The sequence below is a fragment of the Rhincodon typus genome, chromosome 4, assembly GCF_021869965.1.
Source record: "Rhincodon typus isolate 14 chromosome 4, sRhiTyp1.1, whole genome shotgun sequence".
NCBI lineage: Eukaryota > Metazoa > Chordata > Chondrichthyes > Orectolobiformes > Rhincodontidae > Rhincodon > Rhincodon typus.
In genome coordinates this window covers 119,289,000-119,300,192 of record NC_063335.1, presented here as the reverse complement: position 1 = coordinate 119,300,192, position 11,193 = coordinate 119,289,000, and positions in this window count along the sequence as shown.

Here is an 11,193-nt window from a genome sequence, read left to right as displayed (position 1 = left end):
AATTATAGCAGAATCCCCTATACAACAATAATAGATCAAACCAGGTCAAACATACACCTTTAATATTTATTTCCTCCATCACTGATGCATGCTAGATCAGAGTGTACCCTGTGGAGGCACTGCAGCAACTCACCAAAGCTCTTTCGACAGCACAATCTATAGCTATCATGATAGGCTTCAGAAACCCACACCTCTTGAACACACCTCTAGAAAATGTAAGAATAGTTGAGTACCAATAACATACTTTAGAAACTTGAAAGAGGAACCATAAGTTGGAATGAAATGGGAGTAAAAAGCTGAAGACGTAAAGGATGAACTCATAAAAAGCAATAGTTGATGAATACTGGGCCAAACATTGGTGGTTGAGTCACTGACAATGGAATAGAAATTAGGTATCCTGGAGGTGGCCAGGGCATGGATCAACACAAAGTTCGGTGAGGACCCATATACAGGATTGGTCAGGCAGCCAAAAAATAGAGGGGAACTTGAAACTGCAAAGAGCAGAACAAGTGAAAAGTGTGGCTTTTTTTTTTAAGCAATCTATTTGTAGGGTGTGCGCATCACTGGATAGGTCAGCGTTTAGTGTCTATCCCCAATGACGACGCAGTGACCCATCCCCTTCAACTGCTACAGTTCTTGCGGTGTGGGGATACTATCAGTGCTGCTGTTAGCAAGAGAATTTCAGGATTTTGACCCAATGACAGTGAAGGAATATATGTAGTTCCAAGTCAGGATGGTGGAAGATTTGGAAGAAAGCTTGCAGGTGGGATGTATCCAGGAATCTCTACTATCTTGAAGGGTAAAGGCAAGAGGTCATAGGTTTGAAGTTGCTGTCAAAGAAACCTCACTAAGTCATTTCAATGCATTTTGTAAGTGGCCACTCTGTATAGTTGCTTAAGACAGTGAATGTTGAAGGTGGCATATGCGGTGCTGATCAAGTAAGCTGTTTTGTCCTGGATGGTGTAAGCTTCTTGAGTTTTGCTGGAACTACACTCATCTGGATGAGTGGGGGGCATTCCATTACACTCCTAATTTGTGTCTTGCAGATAGTGGACAGGCTTTGTGAAGTCAGGAGGGCAAATTTCATGCCACAGAAGTCCTAGCCTGTGACCTATGCTTGTATCTACAGCATTTAGACGGTTGTCCAAATCAGGTTCTGTTCAATGGTGGCCCATGGTGTTAATAGCAGGATATTCAGCGATAATGCCAATGAATGTTGAGAGGTGATGGTTTTTTCCTATTATTGGAAATGGTCATTGGCTACCTATCAATTGAGTGTGAAGTGTCAAAAATGGTGCTGAACATTGTGCAATTATCAATGAACATCCTAGTTCTCACTTCATGATGGAGGAATGCTCATTGATGAAGCAGTTGAAGATGGTGTGATTAGGACACTACCATCAGGAACTCCTGCAATCACTTCCATGAGATGACTGACCTCCAACAATCACAACCATCTTCCATTGTGCTTGGAATGACTCCAACCAGCAGAGTTGAATGACTCAGAATGATTCCAACCAGCAATTCCCATTGACTCCAGTTTTGCTAGGACTCTTTGATACCACACTATCAGGGTAATCACACTTGCCTCACCTCTGGAGTTCAACTCCTTAGTCCATGTTTAAACAAAATGTTGTATCGAGGTCAATGAACTGAATGATCTTGGTGGATCACAAACTGAGCATCAATGGGTAGGTTACTCTTTTGCAAGTGCTGCTTGATAGCAATGTTGATGATCCATTTCATCACTTTACTGACAAGAAAGAGTAGACCGACATGTTGGTGATCGGGCAAATCAACCTGGCTGGACTTTTGAGAATAGTACATTCCTGGGCAAATCTGCACATCATTAGGTAAATGCCTGTGATGTAACTGCTTTGGCACAGATTGGCTAAGAACACAGCCAGTTATGGAGTACAAGTCTTAAGTAATAATGCTGGAATGTTGTCAGGAATGTTTGCAGTATCTGATGATTTCAGCTATTTTTTCAGATCACATGGAGGAAACCACACTCATTGAAAGTTGGCAACTGTGATGCTGGGGATCACAGGAGGAGGGTGAAATGCATCATCCACTCAACATGTCTGGCTGAAGATGGATGCAATTACCTCAGCATTTTCTTCTGTACTGCTGATATATTGCACTCCCTCATCATAGAAAATGAGGATATTTGTGGAGCAGCCAGCTCTAATAAGTTGGTTAATTGTCCATCATCAATCACGATTGGATGCATCAGGACTGCAGAGCTTAGATTTGATCCATTGGTTGTGAGATCGCTTAGCCCTGTCTATTGCATGCTGCTTTTGTTCTTCAAGTTTATTTGAAAAAGTTGGTCACTAACACCTGGAGGAGGACTGTGGCTCCGAAAGCTTGTGTGTTTTCAAATAAACCTGTTGGACTATAACCTGGTGTCATATGATTTCTGACTTTGTCCACCCCAGTCCAACACTGGCACCTCCACATCATGGCTTTTGTTCTCGTATAGAATCCCTACAGTGTGGAAACAGGCCCTTCAGCCCAGCAAGTCCACACCAACACTCAGAAACCCACCCAGACCCATCCCCCTAATCTACACATCCCTGAACACTACGGGCAATTTAACCTGGCCAATCCACCTAACCTGCATTTCTTTGGACTGTGGGAAGAGACCGGAGCACCCAGAGGAAACACAGACAGGCATGGGGAGAGTGTGCAAACTCCACACAGACAGTCGCTCGAGGGTGGAATCGAACCCGGCTCCCTGACATTGTGAAGCAGCGGTGACCCTTGGCATGCAAATGTGATTTATCTTCACTAGGTTGACACCTCATTTATCGGTATGTTTGATCTGTCCTGATATGCCCTCCTGCACTCTTCAATGAACCAGCGTTGATCACCTGGTTTGACATTAGAGTGAGGGAAAAGCCAGGGGCCTGCAAATTTGCAGGATGAGGTTAAATACAATTCTGCTGCTGACTGGATGTCCAGCTGAGTTGCTAGATCTTTTCAAAGTCTGTCCCATTTGGCAGTGCCAAACAACACTATGGAGGGTAATCTCAATGTGAAAACAGGACTTCATTTCAATAAGGAGGTGGTCACTCCTATTGAAACTGCTCCAGATGGATACATCTGTGACAGAGATTGGTGATCATGCAGTCAAATAGATTTTTGTCTCTTGATGGTTCCCTCACCACCTACTGAAACTCCAGTCTAGCAACAATGTCTTTTAGGCTTTGACTGGCTCAGTCACTAGTGGTGATACTCAGCCATTCTGGCTGCTAGACTTTGAAGCCCCCAGTGAGAGTATAGTCTGCACCCTTGTCACCTTCAGCGGCTCGGTGTTCAATGTGGGAACGTACCGATTCATCAGCCGAGGAGGAACAGTAAGCAATAATCAGCAAATTTCCTTACCCAGAACCTGATGCCATTAGACTTAGTGAGATTCAAGGACAATTTTGAGGACACCCATGGCAAAACATTTTTGGCACCTCTAGTGAGTCTGGACATTACTAGAGATGGTAATGGAGGTGTCACAGTCATTCTTACTGAATCATACAGTACAGACAATTTTGGGCAATAACCTAAATCAGTCTATGGAACAGCTCTCCCAAGTATGGCACAAGCCCTTGGGTAAGGAGGACTTTGCAGGGTCTATTGTTTGCTATTGTCATTACCAGTGCCTCAGTCCTTCGACTCTGTACTGGTTTGATACAACTAAGTGACTTGCTGGGTCATTTCAGAGTGCAATTAAGAACCGACTACATTGTTACGGATATGAAGTCACATGCAGGCCAGACCAGGCAAGATAGGCACTTTTCCTTCCCGGAAGGACATTAGCAATTAGCCATTAAGCCAGCTTTTAATTCCAGATTTTTGTTGAAATCAAAATTTCACCATCACCACGGTGGGATTTCAGCCCAGGTTCCAGTGCATCACTAGTTCACTGATATTACCATTACGTCCCCTTAATAACTGTAAGTAGATTGTGAACATTTCAGAAAGGAAGAAATCTATGAGCTTCTCGCATTTAATATAAAACAGTAATATGACAGAATTTTGGAAGCAAGAATTTGAAAGATGCTGCTTATGACAAAAGAAGGGAGAAATTGGGGTTTTTGTTCATGCCTTTCAAAATAATATCAGTTCAGGAGATAGTTTTGGTAGCATTACATCAGAAGTGAAATCTCAGCTGGTTAAAATTTTTACAGAACAGAAAAGAGAAAAAGCATTAATTTTCCCCCAAAATTCAGAGGCAAGCTAGATTTACATGTGGGTTTGCTAATTTTAATGATTAAAATGCAGGTTCAATTCTAGACCTAACATCCCAGAACTTATATTTTCAAGATTATGCACGATTTTAACAGCTCTTAGATTCTTGAAATAGTATTCTAGAAATGAATAAGCCATTCAGCACGTTTGAATTAAGAGAATCAGCTTCTCAAAGATGAAAATATGTTTAACTTATATGGAGCCTCCATTGGTAAATGCAGATGAAATAAATTTAAATGGAGATGCTGGCAATTAAACAAAATGTATCTAGATCAAGACCTACTATCGCCAAAAGGAATCATGAAGGCACTAGGGTGCACTCAGCAGGATCGAAAATAACCATGCTAGTAGGTCTTGTTAAGGCAGTATATTTGAAACATTACAATCTTGGATACATTTAACTTCAAAAGAACATGGATATACAATGTGACAGTTATAAGAAAATGAATATATTCAAGTTTCTGAGCTGCACTTAAGTTAGACAACCACAGCAGAATTTAACCAAAGCATAGTGGAGGCACGTAATCCAAAATAAAAATAGATAATGCTGGACCAACGCAATGACTCAGGCAGCATTTGAAATAGAAGATGGGAGAACACTTCAGATGAGATCCTTTGACACATCCAAATTGTGAGTCATCCAAAATATTAACATTTCATAGAGGTGAACTTATTTCGACTGGATGATCAATTGGAATGGCAATGGTTTAGATGTGTAAGATGCATGGATAACTATAGATAAAATACATGGATATTCATAAGTCATTTCACTTAAGCTGTGAACAGTCAGCAACACATCCACAAAATTTAGCAGTGTTGACTGAGCTTTAAGATGTTCTGCTGCAGGAGCAGTTAATGGACTACTTTCAAAGGAATAATAATCAATAATTTATTTTCAACAAGGCAAACTCTTGGAAACTGACATGACCTAGGATTTTCTTTTCATATGGTTTGTTGCAGCAGCTAAAATGAAAAGAATGAAGCTACATTTATTTCATAAGATATACTGCACAGGAACAGGCCATTCAGTCCAATCTGCTCAGCTCCACTTAAACTGCTTCCCATTTTTTCATGTCTAAATCCGTTATTGTAACCTCATCTTCCCATCTCTTTCTCATGCTCATTTAGCTTGACCTTAAATATATTCAACCATGCTGCCATAGTAAGTTTCATTTCATCATTATTCTTTGCTGCAAGTTGGTCCTAAATTCCCATTGGACTTCTTGATGAATATCTTAAGTTGATGTCTCTAGTTTTGGACTTACAAACAAGTAGAAATATTCCCTGTGTCCACTACATCAAGAACTTCCATAATTTTAAAGACATATCTTGGTCATCCTGAACAATCTTTCTTTTCCCCTGAAGAACGAAGGTACAAATTCCTCTTAACATGTGAAACACTCAAATTTCTGGCAATGACCTTGTAAATTTCTCCATACTGTTGCTGTACCTTCCTTTGATAATCTCAGGATATCCCAAAACATTTTACAGCCAATGGGTTACTTTTGAAGTGTGGTCATGTTGTAATGTAGAAAAATGATAGCTATTTTATGCACGGCAAGGTACCCCAAATTTTTAGTAATGACAGTTGAAGTGTACATCTGAACCAAGGCGCAGGGAAAAAAAAAATCACATACTCTTTTGAACAGCATCATGGGATTTTCATGTTGATCAAAGAATGTAGACTAAGCCTCAGTAAAAAGCTCATCCACAAGCTGATTTCTCTGACAATACTGTACTCCCTCAGGATGGCACTGAATTGTCCATCTAGATTTAAAGCCATAATATTCTGACTCAAAATGGTGAGAGTGCCATCACGTAGCCCCAGTCAACATTTCATGAAGGCTTATTGCATCTATATTTTTCTTTGTGCTTTGAAACTCTTAGCAAGTCTAAGTTTTAAAAACACTTGCATACTCAAGATCCATTCTCCAGCCTACAGTCATCAGACCCGAATTGTATACAAAGCAGCCTCAGATCATTTTCTTTTCTCAATAAAAAGTGGACTTTTAAAAAAAAACATTTAAAACTATTCAACAAATCACACAAGTTACTCATGTACACTTGGCTTTTAGTCATTCATAGTGAAAAACTATATCCTTGAGTTGCCGTTTATGACCATCAGGAAATGACGGCTATGATGTAGACCATTTGATTTTGCAGTCAAGTTAAGTAGAGCACTGGAATAAGATATGGTGTCTGGAAAATGCCGGAGACTATGTTGACATATTCAAAAGTATTAAAATGTACAGAAACAATTTCCTTGCAGAAACAAATTATCTTGTTATTGAAGTACAAGCCAATCCACTTTGTAAAGTAGGAACCCCAGAATCCAAATTTGTACTTTCTCCTCCAAGATGTAAACACACTACCAAAATAGTATCAGGGATAGTGGGTCTAGGCCCGAAACATCAGCCTTCATGCTCCTCTGATGCTGCTTGGCCTGCTGTGTTCATCCAGCTCTACACCTTGTTATCTCTACCAAAATAGTACCTTGTTTCTGTCATAGCAATAAGCTGGCCATTTTCTACTTGATGATTGCCTCTATAGTACCAGAATTAAGGACTGAGCAGTTTACAAGTGAAAAACCAGCAGTCCATAGTCCATATTAGTATCAATCATATAGGGAGAAGAGGGGGGCAAAGTTTAGTGCATCCATAATGAAACCAACAAGTATTGTCTCTGGATTACTCCCAGTGCCACAGGAAAGTGAGTTTAGAACAAAGAACAGTACAGCACAGGAACAGGTCCTTCAACCCACCAAATCTGTACCAACACAGGATGCCTTTCTAAACTAAACCTTTTGCCTCCACGTGGTCCATATCCCTCTATTCTCTGCCTATTCATGTAAGTGTCAAGATGCCTCTTAAATGTTGATGTTCTAACTGCTTCTACCACCTCCTCTGGCACCGCTTTCCAGGCACTTACCACCCTCTGTGTAAAAGAACTTGCCTCTCATCTCCTTTAAACTTTCCCTCTTTTACTGTAAAAGTATTTCCCCTCGTAATTGGCATTTCTACCCTGGGGAATAAAGATTCCAAAATATCCATTCTAAACATGCCTCTCAATTTTGGAAACCTCTATCAGGTCACTCCTCAGCCTTAGACGTTCAATGAAAACAAATCAAGTTTGTCCACTCTCTCCTCATTACTAATACCCTCCAAACCAGACAACAGCCTGGTAAACCTTTTCTTTTAAAGAAGTGTGATGAAGAAGTCATGCAGGAAGGAGATCTAAATCACCAACACCAAATCCGACGCATTTAGGGACTCAGAGGAAATGAAGTGTGGTAACTGCAGAAACACTAGCCACTTTCCAAACACATGACCACTACTATCTAGAAGGTCAAGGACAGGAAATACACCACCACTTGCAAGTTTCCTCCAAGCTACTCACTATCCTGACTTGGAAATATATTGCTGTCCTTTCAGTGTCAGTGGTTCAAAATCCTGGAATTCCCCTTCTAACAGTATTCTAAAACGATATACACCAAATGGACTGCAGTGGTTCAAGAAAGGCAGTTCACCACTGCCTTCTTAAAGGTAGCTAGGGATGAGCAGTACAAGTTAGCCAAGCCAGCAACACAGAGCCCATGAATATTATTTTTAAATCTTCCAATCCCCCTTACATACAGAGGAGTTGAGATTTGCATTTGATAAAAATATTGATTTTTTTTAAAAAGTAGGGAATGGGATAACAATAAGCCCTGCATTTAAAGGCCACCCTCATTGGAAAGCTTTTGAGAAACGGTAATATGGGACTATATTAATAGACACTTGATTAAAGTGTACTAATTAAGGAAAACCAGCACAGATCTGTTAAAGGCAAATCATGTTGAAATAAATTTGCTTTGGTTTCTTTTTTTAAAAATTAACTAAGAGTTTATGAGGGCAATCCTGTTGGTATGTACGTGGACTCCCAAAAGGCACTTGATACAACACCTCGCAGGCTTGTTATCACGTTATTCCTTTTTTAGCTTTTCGTAATTATCTCTCTGCCTCATTTATTTCAATTATAGGTCAGCTCTTTGCTTGTTATTCAGCTGTTGACACTTTATTCACACCATCTGACACTTTGATCACCTGCAGAGACTTATTATTGGACAATCCACTGACACCATTTGTATGATCTTTTGATCTCTGCCTATAAATTCCGTGAATGTACGCTTCTCTCTCACTTCACCTGTTGAAGGGGCTACACTCCAAAAGCTGGTGATTTCAAACAAACCTGTTGGACTATAACCTGGTGTCGTGTGACTTCTGACTTTGTCCACCCCAGTCCAACATCAGCATCTCCACATCACACAGACTTATGGACAAAGGTAGACTTCATGGAATAAATGTGACAGTAAGAACACAAACTACCTGAATGACAGGTACAGGACTGTGGTGACCATGACTGAGGAAAGGTATCTAGTTTTGAAAGGGGAATTAGACAATTATGGGAATGGAAAAGAATTTCAGGGTTGTGGGCAGAAAATCGTGGGTGGCTGTGAAGATGTGGTACTAACTGAGTTGCACTTGGAGAGTTAATGCAGCTACAATGGGCCAAATGGCTTCCTTCTGTGATGTAACTGTTCTATGATTCTAGATTCACAAAAGGTATACATACTGCAGTATTTGAGCACAAATCAAAAGTGCCATTTTGAACTACATCTGGCTCACGTGCAATGCCAACTGGAAGCAGTGATGAAGAAGTGGTTTGGAAAATTTTAATACTCAGTGCAGCACAACACCTGCAGTGATAAGATAACGAAAGTCAGAACTTAAAATATACTAACCCACACAAAAACTGGTTATGTATAATCAAAATTCAAAATACATGCTCAGCATCTGACATTTCAGCAGATAGATTTATAATACAAAACAAAGTAATGCAACAACTAGAGTCAAATACGGCCATGTCAGCTCGTAGCTCGCTCTTTACAGGTGAGTTCAGTCCTGGTCTTTAATTATTAAAAATCGCCACAATTTCTGCAAACAATTTCATAACATTTTACGTCGTACCTGGATACAAATAAAATCGTATGTTTCCCCTATAACGTAGTGCAACATTTAGCAACCTTCAACATCAGCCATGAACTGTACATCGTATTGCAAGCATGATGAATTGCCAAATAATAACGAAAATGGCAAGAGAACCGCAACCGAGGACGTTCAGTGAAATGGATTCTTAGTAATTATTGTAACAAGCATGCAGCAAAATTTCCGGATTAACTTTCTCTCTCAACTGCCTTGTACGATAGAAATAGCTCAATATGGATTTTTTTTTAAAAGGGGGAACAAATATAATCGAAGGGGAACAGGACAGCTAACATCTGCTTCCCATTCAGCATGTAAATATTTCAACTCAATCTCTTACCTATTCCAGGTGCCACATAGATAAAGTACAGGCATGATGAAGACAGGGAAAAGAAGAAAATGAAGGCGAAGAAGGAACGGTTGGAAATCCGCAAGACTTTCTTCAACATCCTGATGACTATCTTGTTTTCAATTGGGGTGCGGGGGGTAAGAATAGAGGAATAAACTTAAAAGTAAATCCTCCTTTACCCCCCCTCCCTCAAAACAAAATTTTTTTTAAAAAAAGATGGGGAAGGAGGAAGCTTCTCTTTTGTGAAATCCCTGTTAACATCAAAATAAATACATGCACCGTGAAATAGAAGTGGCAGGCAGGACGAATGAGGGAAAGAGTTAAAAATGCAGAAAATGTGGATGGTCTGCAAGAGGCAGCATCTTCATCCTGCGTTTCTACACTCAAAGTCAGTCAGGCAACGGAGGAGGTGGCTTGGGGGGAGGTGGGGGGGAAGGTTCACTGGAGATGTTTTCCCCCTACCCTTCCCCCCAACAAAATTCAACCCCTTTTCCAATGAACAGCCATCGAGAATTTTTTTTGTGTGGGGTTGCGGTTGCTTAGAAAAAAAACTTCCCGTTCCACCCTTTGCTGACGCCGAATCCTGGTGGGGGGGGAACAGAGAGATGGTAAAAGAGGTTGGTTAGATGTATTGTGTGTGTGCGTTCAGAGGGTGGGGTAGAGATGGTGAGGGGTGGGGGGATGGGAGGGTTGATGGAGTGGGTGGGATGGGGGAGGGGCGGCGGTGGGAGGTGGAGGGAAACGGAGTGAGAGAGACAGACAGACAGACAGAGGGAGGGAGGAGGATGGAGGAGGGGGGGCGGGGCGGAGGAAGCCGGTCGCCATGGCGATCTGATGAGCCAATGATCTCACAGAGCAATCTCGAGTCCATCCCTCCCCCCCGCCCCCATCGTCCGTCACGCTCCCCCTCCCCGCCGGGCGCGTGCTGACGTCGGAAACCGTTGGTTTTCGGTTGGGTTTTGAATGGGGCGGCGCGCGGAGGCTGGCCCCCAGGGTTTTGGAAGGGGGCATGGATTTGGGAAGGAGGGAAGCCCGCCTACTGAACGTGGTGACGTCAAAGCCACGGGTTGGAGGTGGGGGAGGAAACCGCTCGGACCAAAAGGCGCTGCGGTCTTATTAAAGGCCTTCGCCCTCCAGACGCAGTTACGTCGTGGTCTCCCCACCCATAACGTGTGTCTAACGAGGTGACGTTGAGGTGGTTCTTCCCTCACCGTCTAACGTCTGACGTAAAAGGCGGAGCCTGGGCTCTCGCGCGCGCTCTTCAAAGGCGGATGAGTTCAGTTCGTTGGTAGTTGGTGACTGTTGTTCTCGTCGTTTGAGGTGGGAGTACAATGTCACTGTTTTGGATTATCATGCTTGGCAAAACAAGTTTCTGGTGCAAAGTGTGACAATGGTTCCTTGAAACAGATGGGGAGAAGAAGTGAGACTCGTGATTTTTCTTTTGTTCCTTTTCTGCTTTTGCAGTTTTTAGTGTTATAGAGATGTACAGCACAGAAACTTATACTTGGGTCCAACTCGTCCATGCCGATCAGATATCCTAAATTAATCTAGACCTACTTGCCAGCATTTGGCCCA